We start from the raw sequence: 19,087 nt of genomic DNA on the forward strand, positions 1-19,087 counted from the left end.
GACAATACTCTCTCTGTTCTTCCGACTGATATATTGGCAGATGGTTTACTTGGGTCTGATAATCAGGATAGTATTGAAGCTCCACATCCCCATGATGCTTCAGGTGTTGAAGAGACATGCTTACCATCAACATACAATAATATCTGAATAATACGGGAGAATTTTCACCCTCATTATCGGTAAAATCAAGGCGAGAAAAACAAAAAATATACCCCATAACATGGGAAATATTCCCCCGTGTTATTCAGTTGTTATTATATGTTATTCATGTGTTATTGTGTTATTATTGGGAAATTAATGGATAATACTCTAGTAACTTTGGGTAATGAAACGACACTCAGCAATTTGTTAGCTGACTCCGGTCCTAGAACCAGAGGCAAAGGCAAGACCAAGCTGGCTCGTGCCTAGCAGCTTATTTCGTGCAAGCTTTGTTTTTTTGTGTTTTATCTTTGTTTCATCCTTTTAGGATGCTAGTATCTGATGTATCGTATGGATAGGACACCTTTTTTTGGGTCCTCTCATACAATCTATGTATCTTTTCAATATCTGACACCAAAGAAAGAAAATGTAGCAAAAAAACCAAAAGAAAACCATTTTACAAAATCTAAATTTCAATAAAAAAATAAAATAAATTGAGCAAAATGGTAATTTGAAATTAACAATGCATTACATCCAACTTCAACAGGTGAAATGATTTTAGAATAGCATAACCTTTTAAAAAAAAAAATTAACCACCACTTGTACATTTTGCTTTTCATTCGGCCACATAAGTGAATAAAAAAGCCCATCAGCCCAAACTGGATGGCATCAGACAATGAAAATGGCAAGCGCAATGGAGTGGAAGGACGTGGTTTTGAAGGCAGGCTAATACCTGAATTCCATATCAGATTGAAAAGTATAAAAACTAACTAACAAGGTATGATGTTTTAGCAAGGTTCTACTAGGATTATTTTACTTCATTGGATATTGAATCAAATACCATGCTGCTGCATACAGAGCCTTCTTCTGCTTCTCCTCACTTCCTCCTTACAAACTCATCTCCAAAATCCTGATGACCAAAAAAATAAGGATTTGGCACCTCACTTTCTCCTTATAACCTCTCCTCCATCTTTTCTATAAGAGTTCTCTCACTATCCTTCTCCAGAAGAACAAACAATGTTTAGAAAAATCCGAGAACCAATATTGAAATGTAAATTTAATCGTGAATTATATGGCATTAGACTTCAGAAAAAGAATTAATCCTAGGATCCATCTTAGATTGATACCCAAAGAAGACATCATTGGAGGTATGATTTTAGAGTAGGGATTCACTAGAGATTAATTCTCAACATTAAATAGGACGCAATGGAGAAAAAGAATTAATGTAACCGATCCCACTTAGTAGGATGAAGGTTTTGTTGTTATTGTTGTTGTTGCGTTTGAAAATAATTTTCATCACATGTGAAACTAGAGATCAAGTTGTGCCTCTAGAGCCATCTTTTCTTCTTCAATTTCTTTTAGCCTCTTTCAGCCTCACTTCCATCATATACTCCATACGGCTTCTTCCTTTGTCCCCTTGCAACTGAGCCATTAAGAGTTAGTTGGAAAGATATGGTACCCAGTATTTGAACATAAAACATAGGTTTAGGCATGAGCAGCAGAAATAATCAATGAATCCATATCAGATTGAAAACTATATAGAAAACATCACTATCTGTATGAAATCAGAGCATGATTTGCTTGGGATTAGTTTTCTTCATCACACATGGAAGCAGATAAAAATCTGCCACTTTTAGCCTAACCCACTTCCTTCCTAATGGTGTGTGACAAATTAAAAAACTACGATTGACGTGGTAAAAGTATGAAGAATAGAATGAAAATAAAAGCATGAAAGCGGTAAATTGGAGAAAGGATGTACAAATAAGAAGACTAAATAGAATCAACTTGAATTAATTAGAATAGAGAATAAGTAAACTGAATGTAACATATATGGAAATTTGTGCCAAAATTTTATAAAAAAAACTAAATATCTACTGTGAAAATAAACATCAATAAACAAAGATTCATGAAATCATATCCCCAACTTCCACTAAATAAATAACACGATTGTTAAAGTAAACAGAAATAAATAGATAGGGCTATTTAACTTTCTTCTGTAGCATATCTATGTCTTAAGATTGATGCAGTAGAGGCTTAAGCTCAATTTCTTTGATCAGACAAAATTGTTAGATGCAATGCCCGACTCATATCCCCTTGCCTGACTCTCATCTACAAGCAATAATCAAGTTCATGTTCTCACAAGCATCTGATATTGCACATAAAGCAATGATGACCTACTTGAAAACAAATAACACTTAAATTATTAAGGAACAAATACGAACAAAAGAAGTTAAACACGAGCCAATCCTTCACATCCGCAAAAACATCATCAAATTACATGCCTTAACAAGACATTTAATGCAATTTGTATGAATCATCACTTGTCAATTCAATTTCTTTTAGCCTCTTTCAGCCTCACTTCCATCATATACTCCATAAGGCTTCTCCCTTTGTCCCCTTGCAACTGAGCCATCAAGAGTTATTTGGAAAGATATGGTACCCAGTATTTGAACATAAAACATAGGTTTAGGCATGAGCAGCAAAAATAATCAATGATTCCATATCAGATTGAAAACTATAAAGAAAACATCACTATCTGTATGAAATCAGAGCATGATTTGCTTGGGATTAGTTTTCTTCATCACACATGGAACCGGATAAAAATCTGCCACTTTTAGCTAACCCTCTTCCTTCCTAATGGTGTGTGACAAATTAAAAAACTACGATTGACGTGGTAAAAGTATGAAGAATAGAATGAAAATAAAAGCATGAAAGCGGTAAATTGGGGAAAGGATGTACAAATAAAAAGACTAAATAGAATCAACTTGAATTAATTAGAATATAGAATAAGTAAACTGAACGTAACATATATGGAAATTTATGCCAAAATTTTATAAAAAAAACTAAATATCTACTGTGAAAATAAACATCAATAAACAAAGATTCATGAAATCATATCCCCAACTTCCACTAAATAAATAACACGGTTGTTAAATTAAACAGAAATAAATAGATACGCCTATTTAACTTTCTTCTATAGCATATCTAAGCTTGTGTCTTAAGCTTGATGCAGTAGAGGCTTAAGCTCAATTTCTTTGATCAGACAAAATTGTTAGATGCAATGCCCGACTCATATCCCCTTGCCTGACTCTCATCTACAAGCAATAATCAAGTTCATGTTCTCACAAGCATCTGATATTGCACATAAAGCAATGATGACCTACTTGAAAACAAATAACACTTAAATTATTAAGGAACAAATACGAACAAAAGAAGTTAAACACGAGCCAATCCTTCACATCCGCAAAAACATCATCAAATTACATGCCTTAACAAGACATTTAATGCAATTTGTATGAATCATCACTTGTCAATTCAATTTCTTTTAGCCTCTTTCAGCCTCACTTCCATCATATACTCCATACGGCTTCTCCCTTCGTCCCCTTGCAACTGAGCCATTAAAAGTTATTTGGAAAGATATGGTACCCAGTATTTGAACATAAAACATAGGTTTAGGCATGAGCAGCAAAAATAATCAATGATTCCATATCAGATTGAAAACTATAAAGAAAACATCACTATCTGTATGAAATCAGAGCATGATTTGCTTGGGATTAGTTTTCTTCATCACACATGGAACCGGATAAAAATCTGCCACTTTTAGCTAACCCTCTTCCTTCCTAATGGTGTGTGACAAATTAAAAAACTACGATTGACGTGGTAAAAGTATGAAGAATAGAATGAAAATAAAAGCATGAAAGCGGTAAATTGGGGAAAGGATGTACAAATAAAAAGACTAAATAGAATCAACTTGAATTAATTAGAATATAGAATAAGTAAACTGAACGTAACATATATGGAAATTTATGCCAAAATTTTATAAAAAAAACTAAATATCTACTGTGAAAATAAACATCAATAAACAAAGATTCATGAAATCATATCCCCAACTTCCACTAAATAAATAACACGGTTGTTAAATTAAACAGAAATAAATAGATACGCCTATTTAACTTTCTTCTATAGCATATCTAAGCTTGATGCAGTAGAGGCTTAAGCTCAATTTCTTTGATCAGACAAAATTGTTAGATGCAATGCCCGACTCATATCCCCTTGCCTGACTCTCATCTACAAGCAATAATCAAGTTCATGTTCTCACAAGCATCTGATATTGCACATAAAGCAATGATGACCTACTTGAAAACAAATAACACTTAAATTATTAAGGAACAAATACGAACAAAAGAAGTTAAACACGAGCCAATCCTTCACATCCGCAAAAACATCATCAAATTACATGCCTTAACAAGACATTTAATGCAATTTGTATGAATCATCACTTGTCAATTCAATTTCTTTTAGCCTCTTTCAGCCTCACTTCCATCATATACTCCATACGGCTTCTCCCTTCGTCCCCTTGCAACTGAGCCATTAAAAGTTATTTGGAAAGATATGGTACCCAGTATTTGAACATAAAACATAGGTTTAGGCATGAGCAGCAAAAATAATCAATGATTCCATATCAGATTGAAAACTATAAAGAAAACATCACTATCTGTATGAAATCAGAGCATGATTTGCTTGGGATTAGTTTTCTTCATCACACATGGAACCGGATAAAAATCTGCCACTTTTAGCTAACCCTCTTCCTTCCTAATGGTGTGTGACAAATTAAAAAACTACGATTGACGTGGTAAAAGTATGAAGAATAGAATGAAAATAAAAGCATGAAAGCGGTAAATTGGGGAAAGGATGTACAAATAAAAAGACTAAATAGAATCAACTTGAATTAATTAGAATATAGAATAAGTAAACTGAACGTAACATATATGGAAATTTATGCCAAAATTTTATAAAAAAAACTAAATATCTACTGTGAAAATAAACATCAATAAACAAAGATTCATGAAATCATATCCCCAACTTCCACTAAATAAATAACACGGTTGTTAAATTAAACAGAAATAAATAGATACGCCTATTTAACTTTCTTCTATAGCATATCTAAGCTTGATGCAGTAGAGGCTTAAGCTCAATTTCTTTGATCAGACAAAATTGTTAGATGCAATGCCCGACTCATATCCCCTTGCCTGACTCTCATCTACAAGCAATAATCAAGTTCATGTTCTCACAAGCATCTGATATTGCACATAAAGCAATGATGACCTACTTGAAAACAAATAACACTTAAATTATTAAGGAACAAATACGAACAAAAGAAGTTAAACACGAGCCAATCCTTCACATCCGCAAAAACATCATCAAATTACATGCCTTAACAAGACATTTAATGCAATTTGTATGAATCATCACTTGTCAATTCAATTTCTTTTAGCCTCTTTCAGCCTCACTTCCATCATATACTCCATAAGGCTTCTCCCTTTGTCCCCTTGCAACTGAGCCATCAAGAGTTATTTGGAAAGATATGGTACCCAGTATTTGAACATAAAACATAGGTTTAGGCATGAGCAGCAAAAATAATCAATGATTCCATATCAGATTGAAAACTATAAAGAAAACATCACTATCTGTATGAAATCAGAGCATGATTTGCTTGGGATTAGTTTTCTTCATCACACATGGAACCGGATAAAATCTGCCACTTTTAGCTAACCCTCTTCCTTCCTAATGGTGTGTGACAAATTAAAAAACTAGGATTGACGTGGTAAAAGTATGAATAATAGAATGAAAATAAAAGCATGAAAGCGGTAAATTGGGGAAAGGATGTACAAATAAGAAAACTAAATAGAATCAACTTGAATTAATTAGGATATAGAATAAGTAAACTAAACGTAACATATATGGAAATTTGTGCCAAAATTTTATGAAAAAAACTAAATATCGACTGTGAAAATAAACATCAATAAACAAAGATTCATGAAATCATATCCCCAACTTCCACTAAATAAATAACACGGGATAACACGGTTGTTAAATTAAACGGAAATAGATTGATAGGACTATTTAACTTTCTTCTATAGCATATCTATATCTTAAGATTGATGCAGTAGAGGCTTAAGCTTGATCAGACAAAATTGTTAGATGCAATGCCCGACTCATATCCCCTTGCCTGACTCTCATCTACAAGCAATAATCAAGTTCATGTTCTCACAAGCATCTGATATTGCACATAAAGCAATGATGACCTACTTGAAAACAAATAACACTTAAATTATTAAGGAACAAATACGAACAAAAGAAGTTAAACACGAGCCAATCCTTCACATCCGCAAAAACATCATCAAATTACATGCCTTAACAAGACATTTAATGCAACTTGTATGAATCATCACTTGTCAAAACAATTTGAACACAAGCTGAAGATATGATGTTTGTGTGATATAATGAATCACAACTTTTAACCAGATCATTTTAGAAGCTTTTATCACTATTCAGACATTCATCAAGCAATAAATTGTGTTGGAAATCTCCTTTTCCAGCTTTTCATGTGCTCTGTTTATATCTTTCTTCAAATAACATATAACCATAAATGGCTTTTTTTCCCCTGCAAAGATCAACAGCAACAACAACAAAGCCTTAATCCCACTACGTGGAATCAGCTACATGAATCTTTTTTTCTCCCTGCAAAGATACTTCCCATAAAATTGCATCATTTCCACTCTCTGCGCTCTAATTTTACCAAATTCAAGCCAATTTGCAAATACACAACATAAGTTATTAGGGCAATATTTGCCACTCAAGAACAAGTTCGTAAGGTGTATTCTTTACTTGGTATGCTAGAGACACCCTTTTCTTCACCAATACACACTCGAAATTAAAACTTCAAAAATTCAAGTTTTATACAACACCTAAATCTTGTTTATTCATAAAACTTACCTCTATAGGTCAATGTTTATACAAAATACCCAAACAATTCTAAATCAAAAGCTGGTAAAAATTAAAATTAGTAATATTTGAAGTATTGAAACAAAATGTAGAAAAGGAAGCAAAAGCGCCCAAGAAAACCATTTCACCAAGACTTATATTTCAATCAAACATACTAAAATAACCTTCAGCCAAATAATAAATTTGAAATTAACAATGCAATTATTTCCAACTGCACTTGGTGAATTCAAATTTAGATTTATATAAATACTGAGAAGATAACTTGTAAGTCGTTGAGAATTTTATGTTCCATCCAGTCACATGAGCCCTAATAGTGAGTGAAAAACTCGTTGATTTTTTTCAAACTGGATGGCATGATAATAAAAAGAGCAAATCAACTGGAAAAATAGGAGTGGACGGAAGCAGGTCAATCAACAAGACTAAGACCTAAATTATGTATTAGATTAAATAACTAGAATAAACTATGCACATGTACAAGCAAGATTCTACTGGGAATATTTTGCCTCATTGCATATCAAATATCAAACTAATACCTAAATTAGCAGAATTCAAGTTGGTTGGTTGAAGTGAAGGAGTGCACCGGGTCAATTGTGTGATAGAGAAGTGCCGATTAGACTGATAGGAAAATTTTCTAAGATAGTGCTGAGACTTGTAATGCTCTATGGCACAACATGTTAGCCGTTAAAAGAGAATCATAAAACCAAGTTAAGTGTTGCCGAGATGAGAATGCTTAGGTGGATGGCTGGCTTTACACTTACAAACAAAAGGCAAAATGAATATATTCGTGATTGGATCAGTGTAGCTCCAGTGGCAGACAAAATTAGAGAGAGTCGTCTTAGTGATTTGGTCACATTCAACGTTGACCACCTGATGATCCTGTTAGGAAAGTAGATGTTTTAGATTACTTTTATGTTAAGAAAGGCAGAGGTAAACCTAGAAAGACTTGGGTATATTGTAAAAAAATGATCTTAATTTATTAGAATTAAATTAAAATATGATACTCAATAGGATGCAATGGAGAAAAAGGATTCATGTAGCCGACCCCACTTAGTGGGATAAAAGCTTGTTGTGGTTGTTGCATATCAAATTACTTATCAAGTTGTTGTCTGCCGAGCCTAATATTAGTTCCTACACAAATCCTCCTTACAAAGTCATCTAAACCATCCTCTCCATGCCGAGCCTAATATTAGTTACCCCACTTCAGTCAAAAAGAAAAATGAGTTTGGCACCTCTTGCTGAGCTCTCCATGCCGAGCCTATATTAGTTCCTACACAAATCCTCCTTACAAACTGGCCTATATCATCCTCACCACAGTAGTTATCTTGCTGAGCTCTCCAGCAGTGAGGGAAGAGGTTTAGCAAATTCGAGAACCGACAATGAAATGTAAATTTACTTGCCGGTTTGGCATTAGGCTGGCGGAAGTAATCATTACTCCATATCAGATTGAAAGCTATAAAATACATCACTGCATGCATGATTTCAAGCATTCTTTGCTGGGAATTAATTTTATTCATCATATGTAGAGCTAGAGATAAGTTGTTACCTCCAAAGCCTTCTTTTTTAATTTCTTCTCACTTCATACAACCTCACTTCCACCATCCCCTCTATATGACTTCTTCCTTTGACACCTTCCAAAAGAGTCATTAAAGACAAATTGGAAAGGTAAGAGAACCAAGATTAAAACATAAATTATAAAAGAAATATAGCCTTAAGCCCGATTGTATTATCCTAATTTTAGAAAGTATGAGTGCAAAATACCCCAAATAATTTAAACTCAAAATTTCAACTCTTTCGAAAAACATCAAAATTTATAACATTGCATTGTACTCTTCAAATTGAACATTTTGATATGTAAAACTAAATGCTAATTTTCAAAGAAGTTTATTGAATTAATTTTGATTTTGATAAAAGTTTCTTAACGTTTTATATAATCTTATCGTTCAAGGGCATTGTAGCTTTTAGTGATAACACGGTTGATGCTAAAAGGAACGGTGGTGATTTGCTTTAAGGTGTGTGTGTGTTTGATGTTTTATCTATCTATCTATCTATATATATATAGAACTACATTCAACCTTATAATCTATATCCTAACCCATTTCCTTCATCCCATAAGCTCCAGGTTGACCAAAACCGAGAGTTCAGGAGAGAAAATCAGGGAAGAAATGGGGAGAAAAAAAAAAGAAGCGGAAGAAAAGAAGAGAAGAAAAATAAGAGGCGGGAAGAGGATGGAAGGAAGAAAAGTGGGGAGAAAAGAAATTTAGCTTTGATTTAAAATTGGGATTATGCTTTTTAATTAATGATTGATTTCAGTTAGGAGTGGTAGGTTTATAAGCTTGTAAGAGGCCACGTAATAATGAGATCGTTTACAAAAGGAACAAGTTTCAGGGTGTCCATTTCTACGTGGTAAATCTTCAAGTGAGTAAAATATGCAAATTGTAATACAGAAATGAATTATAATTTAACTTTTCACGTATACTTATACGCATAGTAGCATTATGTCTAAAATGTATTATATAATCTTTATATTATGGATTTTTTTTTTTACAGCTTATTATTCATCTGCAAATTACAATGTAAGAATTTTATTACAAGCTCGATATTAAACGCATTTTTGATAACACAAATATTTCATTAGCTGTTGATATTGTTAAAAAAGAGCAGCTGACATATGTAAGTTGCTCATTTGCATATACAGTTATTGAGCCTATATCAAAAGTATCACATATTTATTGAAATATTTAATTATGAAAATATGTAAAGCATAAGAAATGTCATGTTATGGGAGGTCAAATTGGCAATGAAACACGTGTGCAAAAGACTCCTCAGTTGGACAAAAGAATTCCCTAGAGATGCAAAAGTGTCGTCAATGTGATTCAATAGCAAAAATGTTAGGTTTCACTTGGACTTGCTAATTTAGCCTTCAAGCTAAAATGATGATGACTAATAACCTAGATAACAATACATGACATATTATGAAGCCAAAATAAAATACAAGACAACAGAAAAAAAAAATAAACAAAAGAAAGATTTTATATATTTAAAATACACGTGTTAGCCATCTTTTGTTGCAAATATTTTATTACAAATGTTATGTATTCATAATATTATAGAAGTGTATGGATCCCATGTGCTCGTTTAATTATTCTTTCTATCATAATTAGCATGCAAGTTATTCATAGTTCTTCAAATTGATGGTTTCAAAAGCTTCCCCAGACCAAACTAAGAAGTTTTCCACTCAAGCCCCATCATTTTGAGCCCTCCAACCCACTGTTAGACCAAGGCCGCACCCCCCTTTGATTGAACTCTTGGTTAGACTCAACCTCAGCTCCAACTAACACTTCGAGCAGGTTCGTTGAACCTTACTGAAGCTTCCACAAGCATCTGATTGAGGCCTCCCCTCTCAGACTCAAGTATAGAACACAAATCCTAATTATTGGCTCGATTTGGGCTTTTGTGAAGAAAAGTTTGATTTCATAAGCATGTAGCCGTCTAGATCTATTTGTATTGAGAAGATGAAGCTGTAGGAACAAACCCGATGTGATTTGGTTGAGTCTAGGCAGAGATCTTAGGGTTTGAAGTTGAACGGTTCACAGGTTCTGGTCATTGAGGACGATGACCCACAGCCATTGGATCGCGCGTGTATCGAGTGGACGGCTAGGTTGGCGCCGCGTGAGGAGATGAAGCAAAAACAACGGGTCGCATGGCAGCTGAGGTGGATGGCGGCGTCTAGTAGCGCGACAACGCATGGAAAGCTCGGAGAGCCGTAGGATGACACGGCAACTGACGGGATTAAGTAGGAAATTAAAAAAAAATTATTTAAATTAATTCCAGAACTTCGAAAATTCATAACTTAGTGTACAAAAATCATAAAAATAAAATAAAAATATTTTGTTGCCCAGTGAACAGAGGAAAACAATATGAAATAAAAATAAAAATTATATGATGAGTTTCTGATTTTTTATTAATTAAATACTTTTTGGAGTTTCTTAATTTTAAATAGCTAAATAATAATCACCATGACTTGAAACTTTAGAATTTTGTTCTTCATAACAGTAGAGATGTTGTGTAATTTTTTCAAAGTCAGAAAGCATCTCTACAAATGTAACCCTAATTTCCAAGTTTAGGAAAATTAAGAAAAGTGATTTTCTGAGTTCTTTGTGTTCAGGACAATTTATGAAAAATAAAATTTATATTAAAATAAATAATTCATTTTTTTAGTTATATTTTGGAATTAAAAAGAATTAAAAATAATTAAAAAATTGCAAAAATATAAAAATTGTCTAAAATGTTCCTAATTGTTTCCTGATCACTTGAGACTCATTAGAATATTTTTCCTTATTTTTTTAAGTTAAATATAAATTTTTAAAGGCTAAAAATGTACTTTCTATAATTTATAAAAATGAAAAGTTTGTTTTTCTGAGTTCTCTGGACTTAGGGAAATTTAATAAAAATATAAAAAGTTGTTTTTGTAATTAAAACATATTTTCTATTTAATTAAATCACTAAAATCACCAAATAATTATGATAATTAAAATATAACTAAAAAAATTATAAAATTTTGTCCAAGTGGTCCTCTGACTTAGATGAACCTCCAATAATTTTCCCATTAACAAAAATTTTACGTTGATTAATTAAATAAATTAATATTAAAATCATATTTTCTAAGTTAATTTAATTATTTAGATTTTGATGTCTTAATCAAAACTTAAGATTAACCAAAGGGAAAATGGGTAATTTTGATCCTAATGAACTCCTTTCGATGTTTGAAATATGATAGGTTCAAAGATAGAAACCAAGTTGCCACATTTACATGATAAGGGTAAAATTATAATTTCAGAAATTATCATGATTTGAAAGTTAATTAAAATTATGTGATTCTAAAGTGGTGGGCTTATGTTAGAAAAATAATAATTCACTTACTTGAAACCCCTAATTTGTGATTAGATGGTAATATGATTTTTTAAAAAGAATATATTTCACTTAAATTAATACTTTGTTAATTACAAATTTACCCATGAAATTGCTAAGGACTTGGTAAGTAGTGAGCTAGGCTTGATATTTAAACTTGTTTAATGAGGTTTAGAAATAAAAGACATGATTGATTAACACCTTTAAACACTAAAAGCCCAATTTTAATGGTGGGTATAAGATTTTTTCATGACTTAAAATTGCATTAGGGGCATCCACTTACATAACTCTTAAGTAAAACATTGAGTGAATACTTGGACTACCCCATTCTTGGGACAATTAAAATATCAGGTTCACCGAGCATAGGGTGTAACATAATCCATTTAAATTAACTGAAACTAAATTTAAAATTTGGGATGATCAATTGAACAATATAATATATTTAAATGAACTCAAACATTTCAAAAGGAATTAAAGGTTGCTAGGTGTTGTTCCCCAAACACTTTTATAACCTTTTGGATATTTTGTAGGATAATTGGATTTATTATACTTTGTTCCAGAAAATCATCCATTAAAACTTTTAAGAACTCACCAAGTTATGACCTGGGGTCTAGTTACTACACCATCGTCTGGTCTTCTTGTTCTTGCAATTAATTTAAATTTTCATGCAAAATTATATATATGTTGCAAGTTCTAACATTTCAGCGGGAGCAACGAGAAGATGACAAGTACGCTTTTACAGTTTTATTTATTTTCTGTCATTTCATTTATTGTAAATTACTACTACTTCTACATACCATGCATGCTTCGGTGATAAAACGATTTTCCAAAATCAATGAACTTTTTCAAAAACATTTTTAAAACCAAAACAAAAAATAATATAACTTCATAACACTTCATTTTGAATTTATGGGTTTCTCGGATAAGGGAACTCACGGTTGCTAATGAGATCTCCCCGGTTTAAATAAGTTTAAAAGCTCGTTTAAGCTAAATAAATTCAAGGAAAAAAAGTGATACCGGAATGAAGAAACTGTGGGACCCTAACCGGTCTCGCTCAAATCAACTTTAACCCCCCACCCCCATTTTGAACTAAACTTGTCATTTAAACCTTTGAACCTTTAAACTTCAGGACTACTACTTTGTCGAGGAATCTGGAGCTAACTCTGTGGGCAACAATCAATAACAACATGAGGATCTACAATAACATGAGGGTGTACAACAGCACATCTTTTCCCTAGAATTTAACAACATAACTCATATGACTTTGAGGTTGTTTGCCTAGTGCAACATAAATCCTCAGTTTATCTTTAGGCATTTGCATTTGCACAATCATGTTGTGCAGTTGTGCAATTTAAGCCCTAACTTGTTTTATGATTCTGAGGTTATCGTTCATCATGACATAAATCCTCCTATCTTCTAAGCTATTTCGATGAAACATTCAATAATTTCTTTCTCGAAATCGGAGCCAAACCATAGGGTACATTAGGAAGTAATTGAGGTTCTCCTAAGGATCTGTGGCAACTCCTAGTTTTTCTTCCTTTGCTTCCATAATAATGTTCCAAATTTGAGTCTCCCATTTGACACTTCTTGGTCTAATCTTTGAGAAGTCCTATTTTGAAATTCTTGGAGACTACTTTCTGATCTAAATCGAGAGTTTTCTTAAGTGACTTCGGTCATTTAACATGCAATTGACTATAAGGGTTTGTCTTTATAGAAAGCTAAAAGAACTCAGGTAATATAAAATCTATCTAATATCTCATATTAAATAAAAGAATTTGTCGATCAACATAAAAATGATTTTTCGCAGACTAAAACGGATGTCACAAAGTCTTTAGTTTATTTAATCGAACACCACCAGCAAGTAGTGTATCTATCCTTCGAGACAGATATATTGCTTGCGATGTTCTGCTCGATCACTTAAACTATTGCAAATATGAGATCGATTCGGTCTTGTATTTTCAAAAATTGAAATACTACTTTTTTCAAAATTATATATAAATTAAATTAAACATCTTTTAAAATCAGGCGACGGGATATCCATTTCGGCGACCGACAATTTCTAATTTAGCGACCGACAGTAGGGTGTGAGTCAATTCTCGAGTAACGAAGTAATCTGAGATTCCATATCATATTGAAAACTATAAAGATCACATCGTTATTAATAAGAACTCAGAACAAAATTAATTTAGCATTAGTTTTCTTCATCATTCAAGGAACCAAAGAACAAGCTGCTACTTCCAAAGTTTTCATCAGAGGCTTTTCTTAACTTTTTCTTGACATTGTTGCTTTGACTATAAGGGTTTGTCTCTATAGAAAGCTTAAAGAACTCAGGTAATATAAAATCTATCTAATATCCCATATTAAATAAAAGAATTTGTCGGTCAACATAAAAATGGTTTTTCGCAGACTAAAACAGATGTCACAAAGTCTTTAGTTTATTTAATCGAACACCTATTACAAGTGATATATTTATTTTTCAGGAATAGTGTATCTATCCTTCGAGACAGATATATTGTTTGCGATGTTCTGCTCGATCACTTAAACTATTGCAAATATGAGATCGATTCGGTCTTGTATTTTCAAAAATTGAAATACTACTTTTTTCAAAATTATATATAAATTAAATTAAACATCTTTTAAAATCAGGCGACGGGATATCCATTTCGGCGACCGACAATTTCTAATTTAGCGACCGACAGCAGGGTGTGAGTCGATTCCCGAGTAACGAAGTAAGCTGAGATTCCATATCATATTGAAAAACTATAAAGATCACATCGTTATTAATAAGAACTCAGAACAAAATTAATTTAGCATTAGTTTTCTTCATCATTCAAGAAATCAAAGAACAAGCTGCTACTTCCAAAGTTTTCATCAGAGGCTTTTCTTAACTTTTTCTTGACATTGTTGCTTTCACCATATGCTCAATACCAATAATTCTATCAATCCCTACTTCAGACGAGGTAAAAGGTAAGTTCGCAAGCTCAAACACCCTCAGCGTCGGTAAAAACTTAAGCCTTAGCCTTCATCTTTGGAGGGGCAATCTAGGTTCGGACCATACGAATGAACAAAGCACGTGGGGCAAAAGCTAGAAGAACTAATATTTATCGATCGACGAGAATTGAATGAACCCATCCAGCCCAAAGATCATACAGTACGAACTCAAGAAGAAGACTACATAATGGATGCTCAAAATCGTGAGAGTCAATATGTAGTGGGATATAGTCATTTGTGTTACATATTTCAACGATACGGCTATCTGGTATTCATGAGGGAGGCATGATGTGCCAAGACAAGGACCACTTGATCATAAATCTAAATACCAAAGGAATGTCGTCCACTTCACTCCATCGTATCCCATGTGGATTTTCTTCATTATCTTAGATATTGCTGTAACAACATCCATATTGAAGAGTTATTAATCCGACGCTGAGGAAACTCGTGTCTATTAGCCTTTTTAGAAACCCTGGAAAAGTGGCCTAGATAGTGTAGCTTCACTTGAACTTCTCTCTCATTAAGTTAAATAGAAAATCAAACAAATTGGTAAAAATTCTATAAAATTATCCAAGCATATATATAGAGCGAAGAACTACAAACGGTATAACACATTTTCCCCCTTTCACCGGCAGAGCAGTAAACAAAAATCTTAGGTATCCATAATACCACAATCAGATGATTGTAGTTTGAAGTAACAGCGTATTTTGAATAAAAAGTCATTTAGTTGCCAGCAAACAAAAAACACATTTCACCCTACAATAAAATTTGCTAGCTATCAAAATTTAGTTATATGTAATCAGAAACTAAGAAAAATCTATAGCATCACAAATTTATCAAATATCATAACTTCTTTTCCACGCAAAATGAGTGAAAATGAAATTACCAAAAGAAAATATTAAAATTATCATTAACAAAAACGTGATTTAAAATTCATGATGAAACAACTTCCAAAATGACATGATGAATTAAGTTTAAAATTACAGTCTTTCTTAGAGAAATTTAGCATCCTTGTAAATTTAAATTTTATATGAAACCAATTAAACCCAAATAGCAGATCAAACAGCCCATAGGTTTTTCCAATCAGCAAATAAGGACAAATGGGGGGAAGTTAAATAGAGAGTCAAGTAGGAGGAAAGGGCTCGAGCAATAAGATTAATCCTTGGGTACATACCAAATTGAAAAATATACATAAGACTTCAGTGGTGTAAGCTTAGAACATGATTTGGTTGCACTTAGCTTTCATTATCACACATGGTTTCAAACATCAAAATGCCACTTCTAAAACTTCTTCAACTTCCCCCTATTACACAATTACACCCTTGCTTCCATTATTTCCATGTGAGTTCTCCCACTGCAACTCTCCAAATGAAAATAAAAATGAGCATTTTGTGAAATTTAAGCTGTGAATTTATCTAGTGAATATAGCAGTAGGCACGAGTAACTGGAGTAATCCCTGCTTCGAAGGTAGATTGAAAATTATAAAGGAAATCATTGCAGGAATGATCTTAAAGCATGCTGCAAAAAATTCTCTTGAAAAATAAGCAATGAGCCTTTTAATCTCTTGCTAAAGAGCTCCTCAATAAAAATATTTAAGAAACTCCTGGGCAATGCATCCATTCTTCATGATAAGATAGCCTAATTTCCCCTATTCAAAAGAGATTCCAATATCAGTCTCTTGAAAAAAACTAGCCCACCTAAGGGGACCATCTCAAGAAAGCCAGCATTAAAGCATACTAACTCTATGATGGCCTTAACGAAAGAAAAGAAAGCATCAATCCATGGAGTGTCTCAAGAACCTTAAAGATCTTTTAAATAAGCAATAACTCTTTGAAAGAGTGAAAAATTTTTCAAGTATCGGTTGAAGAAGGGATTTCAATTGCTCAAAGCGAAAAAGGCCGGAAGAAGTAAAGCCCATCTTTCAAACTATTATCCATACCACGAAATGCTTGGTTGCATGATCCATGATTGTTAACCTTTCAATCACCTACATAAAAATAAAACATTTTTTTTATAATTATAATTAATTTTAACAAGAATTTTAAAAATATGGCTATACTAATTTAAGCGTCGGAGATGGTACCGATAGGCGCAAACATTTCAAAAGCAAAAATAAGGATCGTATGATCAAAGATTAAGCATAAAAAAAAACATGTTGTATACCTAAATGTATACCTGGATATAAATCTTGATTGATGAGCAATTAAATCATGATCGTAGATCTAACTTAAAAAATAAAAGATGGTGGAGATTACATCTCCTCCATACAGCCTTCAATTGGAGCTGTCCATTTCTTCTCTTCTCTTAGGTCATTTGATTAGACGTTATTAAAATGCATGTACTTTAGAAATGCAAAGTAAATGGAATACAAGCATTTTATAAATGTGAAGTTTGAACAGATGCAAATCAAATGCATTGAAATATTTTTACGCAAAATAGGCAATTACGAAAACAACACATAAAACTTTACTATTTATAAAATTCACAACATCTTGCATTCATTTTTTTAAATATTCACCCAAAAATCAGCATTTTCAACAAAAACCCAAAACATATTTTTCACTTCTGTCAAATTCTCAATGATTTTAATGTGGTATGTACAAATATACAAGTTTCATAGTTAAAGAGAAAATAGAGAAATTGAGTGTTATGTATGTAACTCTCCTTTTCGTATTTGTTACATTACAGTTCAAATACTTTAAAATACAATGAATGTAGAAGGGCAATGGCTGTCGGCAATGACAAGCAATAGCCAATGGGCAATGAACGACAAGCAGTAGCAGCCAATGGTGATAGCAACCACAACGACACCAGCAATGAGAGGCAATGATGGTGCGGACAGCACTATCGAAATATGGGTGGAGTCAATGACTGAGGCGATGGTAGCCTTGGAAATGGCTGAGCTCGATCACGTTGACGAGTTACATTGAGTCGCGATTGACTAAAATGGTGTGGTGCACAATGGCAGGGTCAATGGGAGCAAAGAAAGGGGGTAGTGATGGTTGGCAAGGCAATAATGGTAAGAAATAATGGCAGCAACAGAAGATAGCTAGCTACGGTGATTGGGAAAGGCAGGGTTGCGAGCTCTAAGTTTATGCTCCATTTGCAATTGGCCTGATTCAAACGAATTCCAAATTTGTCAAAAAATAAGCATTATGAGGTACTCAAATCAAACCAAATGCCAAAAAACTAAACAAATGCAAACCTTTAACTTTACACTGTTAAAACTTGCAACCTAATAGCCATTATGAGGTACTTAGACCTAACTACCCAAAAAAAAATTGTATTTAATTTACTTCAAACCAAATGCCAAAAGGTAAACACACGCAATCCTTTAACTTTACACACTTTACAACTTGCAACAAAACAGCCCCTTAATAATTGACAACCCTTAACAGCATTTTGGCGACCAAGATGTCAATATTACTCAATGAATCGTAACAAAATAATGATGTAAATACAAAAGCAAGCTGTGTTGTGTGCATCAAAAAGTAAGCAAATATACATAATGGGCTAGAGATCAAAGAAAGATAGCCTAACTTTTTCCGGTGTAACAGCTTAGCTTAATCTTTCCGGTGATTCCAGCGCCTTCGACTCTTAAGAAGAAAGAGGTTTGACGCAACTCAGCTATCAACTCCTAGTAACTTCTTACTGTTTAAAAAATAAAAAAATAAACTTTTCAAGTTAGTTAATTTATTGTTCTAAAAACGGCATTTTTTACCAAAACTTTTTAAATTGTTTTTGCAAACATCCCAAAACATCTTATGACGTGAAAATAAGTTGAAACAAGAAACTTATTGTGAAAAGAATCTAAATATTCTATACATCCATGATCAAGTAAAAGTTAAAAATATATTTATTTCAAAGATGACATTGGCTTACTTTGAAAAGTACAAAGCATAGAAATCACATTGCAGTAGATGTCATGATTAATATCATAAAGCACTGACAGCAATGCTAGCTGCTCCAGCCTTGCCTCATCCAAACTCAAGAAAAATTATCCTGCTGCATCAGAAGAAAATCATGACGCAACGACTAAGTTAGAAATAGTATGAGGTATGTACGGGTATATTAATCAAGGCGAACTGCTTTCTAACAAAAGAACAGGATGGATATAAAACAATCAATCATAACCTATCTTTAAAAGATCACCTAATTACCTATCTGTAATTGACCTTATTCACTTCTCATATTTAGAAACCCATCCTACATTGTCTTTGAGAGGGGGTCAACCGAGTAAGAGAAAATTGATTTCAACATCACT

General features: G+C 32.9%; 1 long non-coding RNA gene across 1 annotated transcript in view; it reads right to left on the minus strand.

Moving 5' to 3' along the window:
- The window catches only part of LOC110032342, a 67,384-nt gene extending 48,338 nt beyond the window's left edge, over window positions 1-19,046 (minus strand). Inside the window, exons 1-5 of the long non-coding RNA XR_002294848.1 lie at window positions 18,984-19,046; window positions 18,706-18,828; window positions 18,364-18,474; window positions 16,763-16,810; window positions 8,468-8,552 (exon numbers count right to left, since the gene is read on the minus strand). This is a non-coding gene — a long non-coding RNA (uncharacterized LOC110032342). The remainder of the gene's footprint in view (window positions 1-8,467; window positions 8,553-16,762; window positions 16,811-18,363; window positions 18,475-18,705; window positions 18,829-18,983) is intronic.
- Window positions 19,047-19,087: the final 41 nt, after the last annotated feature.

The sequence above is a fragment of the Phalaenopsis equestris genome, unplaced genomic scaffold (genome assembly GCF_001263595.1).
Source record: "Phalaenopsis equestris unplaced genomic scaffold, ASM126359v1 Scaffold000926, whole genome shotgun sequence".
Classification (NCBI taxonomy): Eukaryota; Viridiplantae; Streptophyta; class Magnoliopsida; order Asparagales; family Orchidaceae; genus Phalaenopsis; species Phalaenopsis equestris.